Source organism: Anomaloglossus baeobatrachus, chromosome 10, assembly GCF_048569485.1.
Source record: "Anomaloglossus baeobatrachus isolate aAnoBae1 chromosome 10, aAnoBae1.hap1, whole genome shotgun sequence".
NCBI lineage: Eukaryota > Metazoa > Chordata > Amphibia > Anura > Aromobatidae > Anomaloglossus > Anomaloglossus baeobatrachus.
In genome coordinates, this window is record NC_134362.1 from 23,273,762 (window position 1) to 23,291,325 (window position 17,564).

Consider the following 17,564-nt stretch of genomic DNA (forward strand, 5'->3'; position numbering starts at 1 on the left):
GCGGGGTTAAAATTTCTCCTCAAAACATAGCCTATGACGCTCTCGGGGTGCAGAAGTGTGAGTGTGCAAAATTTTGTGGCTGTAGCTGCGACGGTGCAGATGCCAATCCCGGACATACACACACACATACACACACACATTCAGCTTTATATATTAGATAGCTCAGAGATTCATCCAGAAATGTGAGACCATTTTTTTCTTCACTTGTACAATCTGTTTGCACTCTGCAGCTATTGATCACTTACAGTTTTCTATATTGCGGAATCTCAATGTATCCGTAAAAATGTATTGTTACACTGTAACATCCGATTTTGTTCTCAAATCCAAAAACTTGAATGAGACTCATGCAATCTCCAAAGGTAAAACATGCAAGATGCAATTTCTTTCATATACAGTGAAAAAAATCGGTCATCTGCACTTCCCCATTGATTACCATTGGTCCGAGTGAGATCCGTTTATTTTCCCTCTGACCAAAAATACGGTTATGTGAACAATCCCATGATTATTGTCTGTAACCTTGGAAAAACATAGATCTGCGTAAGAGCTGTGCACACAAAGCAAAAACAAAGACATTTTGAATCAAGATTATTTGCAACAATGTAGCAAATTAGTTGCTACATTTGTATTCCAGATGCTTTATAGAATAACAGATGGATGTAAGAGGGAACAGAGGGGCCTCAGATCGTCTCATCTTGTGGCAGGGACCAGTAGAATGGGACGACTGCTCCTTTTTTTTAATAAATGACAAACCCATTTTCTCTTTACTAAAGGTTTATCGATGCTGGATCATCAGATGATACAGATGTCATTGAAGAAAGGAATGGCTGAAGGTTCTGGAGAGCGGGAGCTGCTCGTTCCTAGGGGTGATGTGCGCTGACTAATGGGGGGATGGGACGCCCCATGCATTTATGGGGTGCACGTGGCAAGGGGGCTATAGTGAGGATACAAGTGTAAGGTTCAAAGTTACAGAATTATTGAATTTAGACTTTTGCCATAGTAAAGGAATCATGAAGACCAGTGAAATGTCAGCCTGTGTTGTGTAGCCCCCGAGCCGCCTTCCAGAATTTCAGCTTTGCAAATCAAAAAGGTCCATGGAGCCTCTGTACGGAGTCTCGACACGGAAAATAGCCAGATATCCCTCCGGGATGGACCTAGCCAAGGAGTGGCTTTTTTTAGGAAACGACCATAACCACCATATGAAGTGGTCCTTTTAGTCAATATCCAACTCTTGACGAGTTTAAAGATATGACAAGGGAAATACCAAGGCCAGGTATCCATCCACAGACAGCTGTTTCGGGGTATTACCCCTCATCAGTGTGGAGTAGGATTCTGGCCAGGTGGGAGCAATGCCTAGTAGACCAGCAAGACAAAACAATCACTGATCTCGAGGAAACCAGCCAGAGAAAACACTGCCAACAGCCAGCGAAGGCGCTCAATACAGTGAAATCCTAGGGGCAAAAGGTCCATGGAGCCTTGGCTATGTCCTTACCGGAAGGATATCTGGCTATTTTCCGTGTCAAGACTCCTAACAGAGGCTCCATGCACCTTTTTGATTTGCATACTTCCCAGGGGCAATGCACCTAGGATTTCACTGTGTTCAGCGCCTTCGCTGGCTGCCGGCAGTGTTTTCTCTGGCTGGTCTCCCCGAGATCAGTGATTGTTTTGTCTTGCTGGTCTACTAGGCATTGCTCCCACCTGGCCAGAATCCTACTCCACACTGATGAGGGGCAATACCCCGAAACAGCTGTCTGTGGATGGATACCTGGCCTTGGTATTTCCCTTGTCATATCTTTAAACTCGTCAAGAGTTGGATATTGACTAAAAGGGCCACTTAATATGGTGGTTATGGTGGTCTCCTAAAAAGAGCAACTCCTTGGCTAGGTCCTTCCCGCAGGGATATCTGGCTATTTTCCATGTCGAGACTCCTAACAGAGGCTCCATGGACCTTTCTGATTTGCAAATTTCCCAGGGAACAATGTACCTAGGATTTCACTGTGTTGAGCGCCTTCGCTGGCTGCCGGCAGTGTTTATTCTGGCCAGAATTTCCGCTTTAGCATTCTACACAAATGAGTTTGAGCTCTGGTGCAATGGCTGCATTTCATACTCTGTGCAATTATGGTGTAAGAGTGAGAAATACGACATTATCGAACATATGTAGAATCTGCGCTGATTACTGGGGCGACACACACCTGCCGCTCAACTGTGCCATCAGAGACAAAAAGCAAACGGAATCAAAGGCTGTAATTGTCTCATTTGCCCGATAGATTTCTCATATGTAATGATAAAAAAAGGAATGTAGCTCAAACGTCTTATTTCTAGTATCCAATTACCAGCAAATATGTGAACACACGGATCTGTCAGTCTGTCTATATGTGTATCTATCAGTGCAGGATAAGTAATGTATATACACAGTGACTGCACCAGCAGAATAGTGAGTGCAGCTCTGGAGTATAATGCAGGATGTAACTGGTTTTAGGGGAATAACTATAATAAAATTAACCTATTATCCTTATAGATGCATTCTATTGTGAACAGTATGGCTATATAGACTGTGTGCAGAATTATTAGGCAAATGAGTATTCTGATCACATGATACTTGTTATACATGTCGTCCTACTCCAGGCTGTATAGGCTGAGAGCCAACTACCAATGAAGTAACTCCGGTGATGTGCATCTCTGTAATGAGGAGGGGTGCGGTGTAATGACATCAACACCCTATATAAGGGGTGCTAAATTATTAGGGAACTTCTTTTCCTTTGGCAAAATGGGTCAGAAGAGAGATTTGACGGGCTCTGAAAAGTCCAGAATTGTGAGATGTCTTGCAGAGGGATGCATCGGTCTTGAAATTGCTAAACTTTTGAAGTGTGATCACCGAACAATCAAGCATTTCATGGCAAATAGCCAACAGGGTCGCAAGAAGCGAAGGGGCAAAAAAGGCGCAAAATAACTGCCCATGAATTGAGGAAAATCAAGCGTGAAGCTGCCAAGATGCCATTTGCCACCAGTTTGGCCATATTTCAGAGCTGTAACGTTACTGGAGTATCAAAAAGCACAAGGTGTGCCATACTCAGGGACATGGCCAAGGTAAGGAAGGCTGAAAACCACCACCTCTGACCAAGACACAGAAGATAAAACCTCAAGACTGGGCCAAGGAATATCTTAAGAAGGATTTTTCAAAGGTTTTATGGACTGATGAAATGAGAGTGACTCTTGATGGGCAGATGGATGGGCCAGAGGCTGGATCAGTAAAGGGCAGAGAGCTCCACTCCGACTCAGACGCCAGCAAGGTGGAGGTGGGGACTGGTATGGGCTGGGATCATCAAAGATCAACTTGTGGGACCTTTTCGGGTTGAGGATGGAGTGAAGCTCAACTCCCAGACCTACTGCCAGTTTCTGGAAGACAACTTCTTCAAGCAGTGGTACAGGAAGAAGTCGGCATCATTCAAAAAAACATGATTTTCCTGCAGGACAATGCTCCATCACCTGCATCCAACTACTCCACAGCGTGGCTGGCCAGTAAAGGTCTAAAAGATGAAAAAATAATGACATGGCCCCCTTGTTCACCTGATCTGAACCCCATAGAGAACTTGTGGTCCCTCATAAAATGTGAGATCTACAGGGAGGGAAAACAGTCCACCTCTGTGAGCAGTGTCTGGAGGCTGTGGTGGCTGCTGCATGCAATGTGGATGGTAAACAGATCAAGCAATGACAGAATCTATGGATGGTGGCTGCTGAGTGTCATCAGAAAGAAAGGGGGCTATATTAGTCACTAATTTTTTGGGTTTTGTTTATGCATGTCAGAAATGTTTATTTCTAAATTTTGTGCAGTTATATTGGTTTACCTGGTGACAATAAATAAGTGAGATGGGAAAAGATTTGGTTTTTATTAAGTTGCCTAATAATTTTGCACAGTAATAGTTACCTGTCCACACAGAATCCTCCTAAGATAGCCAAATCTAAAATACCCCTCCAACTGCCAAAAATATTAAGCTTTGATATTTGAGTCTTTTGGGTTGATTGAGAACATAGTTGTTGATCAATAATAAAAAAATCCTCTAAAATACAACTTGCCTAATAATTCTGCACACGGTGTATACTTCTGTCATGTGGATGAGGAGTGAAGCTTATAGGCCCTGTGCATAGTTACCGGTATGAGATGTCCTTGTATGACCTATGTAACTTCTTTCCAGCACAGGTATAAGGCAGCTGGGAAACACTTTGAATGGAATATCTTAATGGAGCAGCTGCCTGGTTATGATACATTATCTGGTGCTGCATTATATACAGAGACAAGCCTGACGACTCCAAACATGAGAGCACTGCCAAGTCTACACCTGCGGGTTACATCTGCATTCTCTTTTATTATGTAAAAAACAAGCTTCATGGATTTCAGGACAAGAGTTTCCACTTTTGCCAAAGCTAAAGAAATAACACCATGAAAAAGCCTAAAACTAGTCAATAAAAATGTAATTAAAACTCAGAACCTGCCCTGAATGTAACAAATTAGTAGAGAATGTTACTAGATCTGTTGTGCATTAAAACGGTGAAAACTGTTTTGAAATATCTTACATCTCGGCTGAGATATAATTGATTGACTTCATAGGCCCGAAGTCCGAGGCTGCACTACTGAGTGATCCAACTGACACCATACTGCTTTCTGATTTCTATCAGATATAGTTATACAATAGGATACATATATTTGTCTGATCAATAGAATACAACAAATACTTCTGCCTGGCTTAAGTAGGATTATACATGAGCGTGCTGTCATCAGCATTGTTTCAGTAGTGCAGCCTCAGGCCTTCAGCCTTTGATTTTAACACATCATATCTCAGCAAATAAGATATGTAGAAACGGCTTTCAAACTTTGAATGCTTCTCAGATGGGCTTCACATTCTTACTGTGTTATTTCTGATCAGAAGCTGGGACCACACTACCATTATGAATTGTATCGGGTACTAGACTGGAAATGCCAGTGATATGTGTCATTATGCTCTCCACTCTGCTGTGAGGAGATATATCCCACTGACTATTACTGAAGACTGGGGAAAATTTTCTGAGAAGAGTACCTCATAGCTGATTGTGATTACCAACACCTCCAGCTATCATTTCGAGGCAGTAAGTATGGGGGAGAAGAGTAGAGAAGATCTGCTTTCATACCAGGGCAGTCAGCATGAGGGAGGAGAGTACAGCAGAGCTGAGTCTAACTACAAATATATCCAGCTTTCATCTCAGGGCAGAGTCAGTGTGGGGGAGGAGAGTATAGCAGAGCTGAGTCTAATTACAAACACCTCCAACTTTCATCTCAGAGCAGTTAGTGTGGGGGAAGAAAGTATAGCAGAGGTGAGTGTAAATACAAACACTTCCAGCTATCATCTCAGGGCAGTCAGTGTGTGGGAGGATAGTACAGCAGAGCTAAGTGTGATTACAATTACCTCCAACTTTCATCTAAGGGCAGTCAGTGTGGAGGAGGAGAGTACAGCAGAACTGAGTCTAATTACAAACACCTCCAATTTTCATTTCAGGGCAATCAGTGTGGGAAAGGACAGTACAGCGTAGCTGAATGTGATTACAAACACCTCCTACTGTCATCACAGGGCAGTCAGTATGGGGTAGGAGTGTAGAGAAGAGCTGAGTGTGATTACAAACCCCTTCATCTTTAATCTCAGGGCAATTAGTGAGGGGGAGGATAATACAACAGAGGTGCCAGTGATTACAAACATGTCTAGCTTTCATTTCAAAGCAGTAACTTTGGATTCAGGAGAGTAAAGAAGAGCTAAATATGATTGCAAACACTTCTGCAGCTGCATCTCTCCTCTCACAATGTTTTCAACTCTGCTGTATCCTCCTCAGCCCACACTGACTGTTGTGAAATGAAAGCTGAAAGTGTTTGTAATCATACTCAGTTCTGCTTTATACTCTACAGTAGTTGCATAGTTTGGGGCTGAGAACAGGGCTTTGTATCATCACACATCTCACTGGGGAAAGCATGTTCTTCTGAACTTTTCTGGGCATGTTCTTTTTTCCATGCCTCACAGGTAACACCCAAATGGGTTTATCATAAATTATAACCTAAACTATACAAGCTAATTAATATCTCTGCAATGTAGAGGAGAAATAACAAAGTAACTCTGCAGTCACTTTTTCGTGACATGTTCAAACTAGTGAAAGGTCCACTTTCATCTTAACCAAGAAATACATTTGCGAATAATATATATTTTTTATTTTCTTATATGATTTTTCCATTAAGTTAGTTTTCTTTCATTGTGTTTGAGCTTTCACGCTGTGTTTTTCCTGCAGGGCCATTATTACTGTGTTGTAAATACGTTCTGTGTGACATCAAGATTCAGAGATCGGCGTTAACCTACAGCTCCGCCATCGCAGGAAATGGATCTGAAGCCATCAATACTTGTCACATACTAAATGAAATCCTGAACATGAAGCCGGGGGTTTCAGGGTATATAATAATTCTAGCTCACTAGCAAAGCCATCGGTCACATGACCGGGAGCGCAGTGGCGCTGGAAGAGTTAATACGAGATATGCCACCCATCGATTTTCTGTCTTATGTTCAAGACAAAATTAAGGTGTGAAGGCTCCAGGAAAGGTGATAAATATAAAGTCATTACAGGGCGGGAAGCTAGAATTGTTTACATTTTATTTTTAAACAAAATCTTTTTGTTATTATATTGTATGTTATTTACATTTATTTATTTATACTATATTACTATTTTTTATTATTATTTATAACTAGATGTAATATGCGACGTTGCCATCTATCTCTCTGTTTCACTCCCACTCTCTCTGTCTCTGTTTCTCTCTTTCTCTATTTCTCTCTCTCTGTCCATCTCTCTTTATCTTTCTGTCTGTCTCTCTCTCTGTTTCTCAGTTTCTTTCTCTGTCTCTCTCTGTCTCTATCTGTCTCTCTCTCTGTTTCTCTCTCTCTGTCTCTCTGCCCATCTCTCTTTATCTCTCTGTCTGTTTCTTGGTTTCTTTCTCTGTCTGTCTGTCTCTCTGTCTCTTTCCCTTTCTGTCTCTCTCTGTCTCTTTCCCTGTCTATCTCTCTCTGTCTGTCTCTGTCTCTTGCTGTCTGTCTTTCTGTATTTTTCTGTCTGTCTCTCTAGATGTCTCTGTCTGTCTCGCTCTGTCTCTCTATCTGTCTCTCTCTCTCTGTATCTCTCTATCGCTCTGTCTCTCTGTCTTTCTATCTGTCTCTATCTCTTGCTCTCTGTGTGTCTCTCTGTCTGTCTCTGCCTGTCTGTCTCTGTCTGCCTCTGTCTGTCTCTCTCTGTATCGCTCTGTCTGTTTCTGTCTCTCTCTGTCTGTCTTTCTCTGTGTCTCTCTGTCTGTCTCTCTCCCTGTCTTCCTGTCTCTCTCTGTCTCTCTGTCTGTTTCTCTGTCCGTCTCTATCTCTCTGTCTGTCTCTATTCGTCTCTCTCTGTCTCTTTCTATCTCTCGCCCTATCTCTCTATGTCTCTCTCGCTAACTCTGTGTCTGTCTCTCTGTTCCTCTCTCTATATCTCTGTCTGTCTCTGTTTCTCTCTCTGTCTCTGTTTCTCTGTGTCTGTGTCTATATCTGTCTGTCTCCTGTCTGTCTCGCTGTCTTTCTATCCATCTCTCTCTGTCTCTCGCTCTCTGTCTGTTTCTCTGTCTGTCTTTCTCTCTGTGTGTTTCTCTTCCTGTTTGCCTCTATCTCTGTCTCTCTCTGTCTCTCTCTATCGCTCTGTCTGTGTCTCTGTTTCTCTGTCTCCCTGTCTGTCTTTCTCTGTCTATCTCTCTCTGTCACTATCCCTGTCTGTCTCTGTCTATCTCTTTCTTTCTGCCTCTCTCTCCCTGTCTTTCTTTTTCTCTCTCTCTCTTTCTTTGTGTGTCTGTCTCTATCTCTCTGTCTCTCTTTCTCTATCTATCTCTCTTTGTCTCTATCCCTGCCTGTCTCTGTCTGTCTTTCTCTCTTTCTGTCTCCCTCTCTGTCTCTCTATCTCTCTTTCTGTCTCTTTCTCTGTCTGTCTCTCCCTGTCTCCCTCTCTGTCTTTCTGTCTCTATATTTCTCTGTCTGTCTCTCCCTGTGTCTATTTCTCTCTCTCTCTCTCTGTCTCTCTATATCTCTCTGTCTGTCTCTCCCTGTCTCCCTCTCTGTCTTTCTGTCTCTATATTTCTCTGTCTGTCTCTCCCTGTGTCTATTTCTCTCTCTCTCTCTCTGTCTCTCTATATCTCTCTGTCTGTCTCTCCCTGTCTCCCTCTCTGTCTTTCTGTCTCTATATTTCTCTGTCTGTCTCTCCCTGTGTCTATTTCTCTCTCTCTCTCTCTGTCTCTCTATATCTCTCTGTCTGTCTCTCTCTGTCTCCCTCTCTGTCTTTCTGTCTCTATATTTCTCTGTCTGTCTCTCCCTGTGTCTATTTCTCTCTCTCTCTGTCTCTCTATATCTCTCTGTCTGTCTCTGTCTCTCTATATCTCTCTCTCTGTCTCTCCCTGTGTCTCTTTCTCTCTCTCTCTCTGTCTCTCTCTTTCTCTGTCTCTGTCTCCCTCTCTGTCTTTCTGTCTCTATATTTCTCTGTCTGTCTCTCCCTGTGTCTCTTTCTCTCTCTCTGTCTTTCTCTGTGTGTCTGTCTCTCTCTCTGTCTCTCTATATCGCTCTCTGTCTCTCTCTCTGTCTTTCTCCGTGTGTCTCTCTCTCTGTCTTTCTCTCTGTCTGTCTCTGTCTCTCTATATCTCTCTCTCTGTCTCTCCCTGTGTCTCTTTCTCTCTCTCTCTGTCTGTCTCTTTCTCTGTCTCTGTCTCCCTCTCTGTCTTTCTGTCTCTATATTTCTCTGTCTGTCTCTCCCTGTGTCTATTTCTCTCTCTCTCTCTGTCTCTCTATATCTCTCTGTCTGTCTCTGTCTCTCTATATCTCTCTCTCTGTCTCTCCCTGTGTCTCTTTCTCTCTCTCTCTCTCTGTCTGTCTCTTTCTCTGTCTCTGTCTCCCTCTCTGTCTTTCTGTCTCTATATTTCTCTGTCTGTCTCTCCCTGTGTCTCTTTCTCTCTTTCTGTCTTTCTCTGTGTCTGTCTCTGTCTCTCTATATCTCTGTCTGTCTCTCTCTGTCTGTCTGTTGTGGATAAACACGGCACTTCTGTGTGGTAGGGGCTCAAGTAGGATCCAGTCCCGTATGTAGCAAAGACCAAATACATGGCACTCAAATAGTTGCAGAAACTGGTATTTTATTGAGTAAGCGTGACCAGATATAACACAGACATTTCAGTGTAACATAGACTTTCATCTGTGTGCAGTGTACACGGTCTGCTCAGCTTGTGAGTAAAGGCCCCGTTACACGCAATGACGTATCTAACAATATATTGTTGTGGTCACGGATTCCGTGACGCACATCCGGCATCGTTGCGTGTGACACCAACGAGCGGGCGTTAACGATGGAAAATACTCACCTTATCGTTGATCGTTGACAGGTCTTTCATTTTCATAAAATCATTGATTGTTGAGCATGCAGGTTGTTTGTCGTTCCTGCGGCAGCACACATCGCTACGTGTGACACCCCGGGAATGACAAACTACAGCTTACCTGCGTCCGTCAGCAATGAGGAAGGAAGGAGGTGGGCGGGATGTTACGACCGCTCATCTCCGCCCCTCCGCTTCTATTGGGCGGCCGCTTCGTGACGCCGCTGTGATGCCGCACGAACCACCCCCTTAGAAAGGAGGCGGTTCGCCGGCCACAGAGACGTCGCTAGGCAGGTAAGTATGTGTGACAGCTCTGAACGATATTGTGCGCCACAGGTAGCGATACCGTGACACACAAATGACGGGGGCGGGTACGCTCACTAGCGATATCGCTGCGTGTAAAGCCCCCTTAACACTCGTGTAGCTCACGGTGTCCACCGCTGTGTGGCAAAAGTGCCTTTGTGAAAGGCTGCAATCCCTATCACAAGCACTGGGTGGCCACCTGTAGACACATACAGCATGACCATCTCCCAACAGAGTAATTAAAAATCTTTTTTTTTTTTTTTTTAAAGTTGCTTACCTTGCACCACTGATCTCAGGATATGTCAAGCCAAGAGAAAAATCTGAAAAAGTATACAAATATAGAGCTCCAAATGCCTAACAGGGGGAAAATATTCTAAAGACTGGTGTTTCTTATAAAAATATTGGTGATGAGTGAATTTGCTCAAATTCTGATTTGTCAATTTTCTTGAATTTGGTCAGAAAATATAAAGCATTATGAAAAAAAAAACACCTTGCCGAGGACAATGCAAATGACACACCAGAGGGGGACCAGTGGCAGCGAGACAGGTGAGTGGTGCCGGCGAGGTGAATAATTATTATTTTTTTTTTACTACTTGTTCTGTCACTTTAATCCACATAGTGGCCATCATTTTGCTAGATTTTGGATGAAACGAAAAAAATTGGGATTGGGGAGAATCTGATTTTATTTTGTAATTCAAGGAGAATTCAATCAATTGACACCAATTTCTGTTGCATTTTATAATAAAATAGTTGTGATCTATTGACAAGCAATAAAAAAAATTTCTATATTTTTATTTATATTGTAGTTTATATTTTATATATTTTATATTTTTATTTGTGTATATTTTATTTATCTATATTTATTGATATTTTATTTATCCATATTCAGTTTTTTTCTAATATTTATATATTTTTCTAAATATATATATATATATATATATATATATATATATATACTGTATACTACATATATATTCTATGTGTATATACTATATATATTAGATATTTTTTAAGTTAAAAAAATATATGTATATATATATATATATATATATATATATATATATATATATATATATATATATATAGATATATATATATATATATATATATATATATATATATATATATATATATATATATATATATATATATAAAGCAAGGATTTTGTATTTTGGTGTCCCCTTTATTTTTTTTGGCAATATATAATATATATATATATATATATATATTTATTTTTTTTATTTATTTTTTTAGATTTATATATTTAGTTTATTTAAACGTATTCCTATTTTTTTTGCTTTCCCCAGCCACCACTAGAGGGAGCTCCCCACATACTGTTTATACATTGAATGTAAAATATTATCAAGGAGGCTTTCAGGCTCCCCCTAGTGGTGGCTACAGACTATAAAATAGTTTTGATGTAATTTATTTAATTCTTTATCCATGCAGCGGAGCTCTGTCACTGAAATAATTTCACCAGACTTAAATCATCCATACAAATCCCAAATAATAAGAACAGAAACATATTATCACAGCAAAGTCATGAGCGTTGTATTCAGTGGTATCACTGCCTCCCTATGCAGCACATTGTATATGGTAGCAATGTATAACACTATAATTAGCGTCTCTTCATGACTCACGGTGATAAATATCCAGCTGGATATAGACTGAGACTGTCACACTGTGCATATAATGTCGTCTGTTCCCAAAATCACTTTTCAAATAACTGTGAAATTAATTGAAGCTTAAAATTAAAGCAAGCTATATCTAGTAACATGTAACTCTAGAAATAACCACCTAAAATCCGTACGATACTGGAGAAACAGAGATACTTTATGTCCCACTTAGGAACCTAAAAACTGGCGTAAGAGAAAGGGAAAACACTAGTCCTAAGACTAATAGTCAATGCATGAGGGTCAAAAATGGGGGTCTCTCTGCACAACAGTCACATACAATGCCACCCACCCACTATGGGCTGGTAATGACGCAGGCTAAACCCACTAGAGCATGTGGACCCCAGAAGCCAAAAGAGGTAGATAGGTGGGTGGTGGTGTCGCGGAGTCCTTCTCCGATATCACTACATCAACAGAGCGAGAGATGAGTGAACAATCCAAAGATCCTTTATTCCAAGCAAAATCAGACGGTCCATAAAACAATCCACCACGCAGAGGGTAAACTAGTCCAAGAACACAGATACAGTCCAGTAAGGGATAAATGTCCAGGTCTCTCTGGGGAGGATGAATCTTCCTGCTTCTCTCTTGTGGTTCTCAGACAGACTGAATAATCTCTCAGGCAAACAGAGAGTTTGGGTGGATTCCAGGCCCCCCTCCCCCAGACCTAGGGACAGAAGCACTGCAGGGGGTTATAACCTCTTCCTCAGGACCAGAATATCAACAATATCATTGTTGATATTCTGGTCCTGAGGAAGAGGTTTTTATACCTTGAAACGCGTAGACCTATGGAATAAAAGAGTGATTTATTTATCAACATTTCTACTTCTTATTTGGTGGATTGCATGGGATTAACCCCTTCTTCGCCTTTACTCTGAAGACTTCTTCACGTGGGGCCGCGGCAGCCGCCATTATCTCATGCTATCTGTGGTGGTTGTGACCCTTCACAACCTCATTTGGTGAGTGTATTTTACTATATACTAACCTGTTGCTTATCTGGTAAAACCCTATCAGCGCTTCTGTTTTCTAGCTTTTACTATAGCTGGCATAGGGAAGAGGAACTTCACAGCTGCATCAGAAGCAATACCTCAGCTTCTACAGAGACAGATTCCTTTAAAGTAGACAGCATAGAAGGAGATATAGCCAGCATAGGAAGGAGGAACGTGTCAGCTGCAACAGAAGAAACACCTCAGCTTCTCCAGAGACAGGTTCCTTCAAAGTGGACAGCATAGAAAGAGCTATAGCCGGCATAGTGAGGAGAAACTTGTCAGCTGCAACAGAAGCAACACCTCAGCTTCTCCACATACAGGATCCTTCAAAGTGGACAGCATAGAAGGAGATATAGCTGCCATGGGGAGGAGGAACTTCACAGCTGCAACAGAAGCAACACCTCAGCTTCTCCAGAGACAGATTCCTCCAAAGTGTACAGCATAGAAAGAGCTATAGCTGACTTAGGGAGGAGGAACTTCACAGCTGCAACAGAAGCAACACCTCAGCTTCTCCAGAGAGAAGTTCCTTCAACAGTGGACAGCATAGAAAGAGCTATCGCTGGCATAAGGAGGAGGAACTTCACAGCTGCAGTAGGAGCAACACCTCAGCTTCTCCAGAGACAGGGTCCTTCAAAGTAGACAGCATAGAAGGAGCTGAAGCTGGAATAGGGAGGAGGAACGTCTCAGCTGTAACAGAAGAAACACTCGTGACAAATGTATTGAATTTTGTAACAGAAAAAAATGACTGTCTTTCTAAAATTTATAAAATCTAAGTGTGGATACATCTGTATACCTCTCCAAGCCAGATTCCTTGACAGAATTTAGCACTTTCTGAAGCATCTATATGTATACGGAGCAGTCCACAAACCATAAGACCTCAGCTATGTTAGGACTGTCGGTGACACGGCTGCAGACATGTTCTTTGCTTCTATCTTTCCAGATGGGGTCTCGGATGACTTTAGTGTCAACAGAATTTCTTTCCTGGAGGAGTTGGAAGGCGCTGCATTGTGCAATCACAAGGAGCAGTTTGTTGTGATCGCCAGTAATTAATTGAATCTTGTTTCACATTCATTTAATTTGCCCCTGAAGCTAAAAATCAGATAACAGTCTTCTGTGCTGGAGCCGGCCATGGACCGGGCGGGGGGGGGGGAGGGGGACTGGGTTTAGTCTGATACTCACAAATTTCTAATTGAAGTCAATAGCAATCACCATAATTCGGGGAAGGCAATAATAAAGACTTCACACCCTTTGGCAAGAAGAATATTGCCCCGAAGCTCGATGTGTGCAGCTTTCAGGTGCCAGGGTAGTTTTCAGTCTTATCAGCCTTGGCATGAATGGCGGAGCTGCGCTAATATCATTTGACAGCTCCATTTGAACTGTCCATTTCTAAAATGTACATGTCCAGCGCAATCTGCCCGGGATCAGAGCTGGAGCCGGGCGTGATGACTAGTAGGGGCTCATTATAATGCAGAAAGTTTAGATGTGTGCCACAACAGATCTGTCATTATATCGAGGGGACAACATCAGCACATTCTGCTCCGCGCCCCTCTCTCCAGAGCTGCACAAGGGGATTGCAGCAAGAAAGTCAGAATACAGCCACTTCTTACCTGTCACGGTATATCAGCGCATAGTATAACTGTATGGTGCTATATTTATAGGGAAGCTATATAAAGCTCACTAATGGGGATCAAGTACAGTTACTTTGTAATATAACTACTATAATACTGCCCTCTATATACAAGAATATAACTACTATAATACTGTTCCTATGTACAAGAATATAACTACTATAATACTGCCCCCTATGTACAAGAATATAACTACTATAATACTGCTCCTATGTACAAGAATATAACTACTATAATACTGCTACTATGTACAAGAATATAACTACTATAATACTGCCCCTATGTACAAGAATATAACTACTATAATACTGCCCCTATGTACAAGAATATAACTGCTATAATAATGCCCCTATATACAAGAATATAACTACTATAATACTGCCCCTATGTACAAGAATATAACGACTATAATACTGCCCCCTATATACAAGAATATAACTACTATAATACTGCCCCTATGTACAAGAATATAACTACTATAATACTGACTTCTATGTACAAGAATATAACTAGTATAATACTGCCCCTATGTACAAGAATATAACTGCTATAATAATGCCCCCTATATACAAGAATATAACTACTATAATACTGCCCCTATGTACAAGAATATAACGACTATAATACTGCCCCCTATATACAAGAATATAACTACTATAATACTGCCCCTATGTACAAGAATATAACTACTATAATACTGACTTCTATGTACAAGAATATAACTAGTATAATACTGCCCCCTATGTACAAGAATATAACTACTATAATACTGCCCCTATGTACAAGAATATAACTACTATAATACTGCTCCTATGTACAAGAATATAACTACTATAATACTGCTCCTATGTACAAGAATATAACTACTATAATACTGCCCCCTATGTACAAGAATATAACTACTATAATACTGCTCCTATGTACAAGAATATAACTACTATAATACTGTTCCTATGTACAAGAATATAACTACTATAATACTGCCCCCTATGTACAAGAATATAACTACTATAATACTGCTCCTATGTACAAGAATATAACTACTATAATACTGCTCCTATGTACAAGAATATAACTACTATAATACTGCCCCTATGTACAAGAATATAACTACTATAATACTGCCCCTATGTACAAGAATATAACTGCTATAATAATGCCCCCTATATACAAGAATATAACTACTATAATACTGCCCCTATGTACAAGAATATAACGACTATAATACTGCCCCCTATATACAAGAATATAACTACTATAATACTGCCCCTATGTACAAGAATATAACGACTATAATACTGACTTCTATGTACAAGAATATAACTAGTATAATACTGCCCCTATGTACAAGAATATAACTGCTATAATAATGCCCCCTATATACAAGAATATAACTACTATAATACTGCCCCTATGTACAAGAATATAACGACTATAATACTGCCCCCTATATACAAGAATATAACTACTATAATACTGCCCCTATGTACAAGAATATAACTACTATAATACTGACTTCTATGTACAAGAATATAACTAGTATAATACTGCCCCCTATGTACAAGAATATAACTACTATAATACTGCCCCTATGTACAAGAATATAACTACTATAATACTGCTCCTATGTACAAGAATATAACTACTATAATACTGCTCCTATGTACAAGACTATAACTACTATAATACTGCTTCCTATGTACAAGAATATAACTACTATAATACTGCCCCCTATGTACAAGAATATAACTACTATAATACTGCCCCTATGTACAAGAATATAACTACTATAATACTGCTCCTATGTACAAGAATATAACTACTATAATACTGCCCCCTATGTACAAGAATATAACTACTATAATATTGCCCCTATGTACAAGAATATAACTACTATAATACTGCCCCTATGTACAAGAATATAACTACTATAATACTGCCCCCTATGTACAAGAATATAACTACTATAATACTGACCCTATGTACAAGAATATAACTACTATAATACTGCTCCTATGTACAAGAATATAACTACTATAATACTGCCCCCTATGTACAAGAATATAACTACTATAATACTGCCCCTATGTACAAGAATATAACTACTATAATACTGACTTCTAGGTACAAGAATATAACTAGTATAATACTGCCCCCTATGTACAAGAATATAACTACTATAATACTGCCCCTATGTACAAGAATATAACTACTATGATACTGCTCCTATGTACAAGACTATAACTACTATAATACTGCTCCCTATGTACAAGAATATAACTACTATAATACTGTTCTCCACATGTTCAGAAATACTATAGGCACATTAATATGATCCAGTTAAAGTCTTATTTTTAAGCTTATTCAATGCCCTTTTTCTAGTAAGAGAAAACTTCACATTTTTTCAAAAATACATTGCATGCTCTTCTTTTTTTCATTGTTTTTATGACCATAAAATTGAGGCTCAGGGTAGCTGTTTCTGAAGACCTAAAATCTCATTTGGTGGCAAAGAGAATGAAACGATTTAACGCAAGACGGTGAGAACCTAGTATTGAAATTCAAATTGAATTCTACTCATCTTCGGCTCCAGCCATTTATCCTCAGACACATTTTGTGTCTTAGGAATCAGTCGGGTTCCCCTGTGACCACTGCAATCATGCCTCCACTTCTTTGTGGAGATGTCAGGCAGAGGACATGTTCTATCTCTCCCCTGTGTATCGATGGGAGGTTGCATTTCAGGACAGGTCAGGGCCGCGCACACATCCTTCCGTTACAGGTCACGACGCTCATCTCGCTCTTGTTGACTCCGTTTTTATTTACAAATAAAGATTAAAAATTAGATTTTTTTACAAATGAAATTCAAAAGTATTCTTCATTTCAATGATATAAATAGAAAGATAAAATGTTGCACAGATGTAGCAGTATCTGGCACCGCACAACAAAGTATCCAGTATTAATCCGAATGGATACATTCAATGATTTGTGCTACAAATTGTATCAAATACAAGTTCCAATAACTTCTCTTAAAATTAAAACCACCTGCCTAAAATTGTGACAATACAAACAATAGACCTCTGATCCATGGAAATATGGACCCCACAAGAGCTGTGAATGTGTCCTGCAATATTTGACTATAAGAAGTCAGCACTTGATCTGTTTAGTCAGTTTTTGCTTGGTGTGACCTTTATGGATCAGACTGTTTTTTTCCAGGACGTCCAAAAAATGATCAATTAGATTGAGGTTTGGGGAATTTGGAGATAATTTCATAACCTTGACGCCTCTGTCATTTTTTTCAGACCATCGTTGAAAGATATTTATATTGCTGAAAAAGGCTACATGTCACAATGTCAGATAGGTGGCACGTGTCACATCCACATTATGACGGAACCCAAAGTTTCCCAGTGGAGTGTTGTCCGCATCCCGCTGCCTCCACCATCTTCATCCCATAGAGCATCTGGGTGCTACCTCTTCCCCAAGTATGTGGTGCACCTGGCCATCCACATGATGCCACAAACCAAAGTTTCCCAGTGGAGCGTTGTCCCCATCTTAC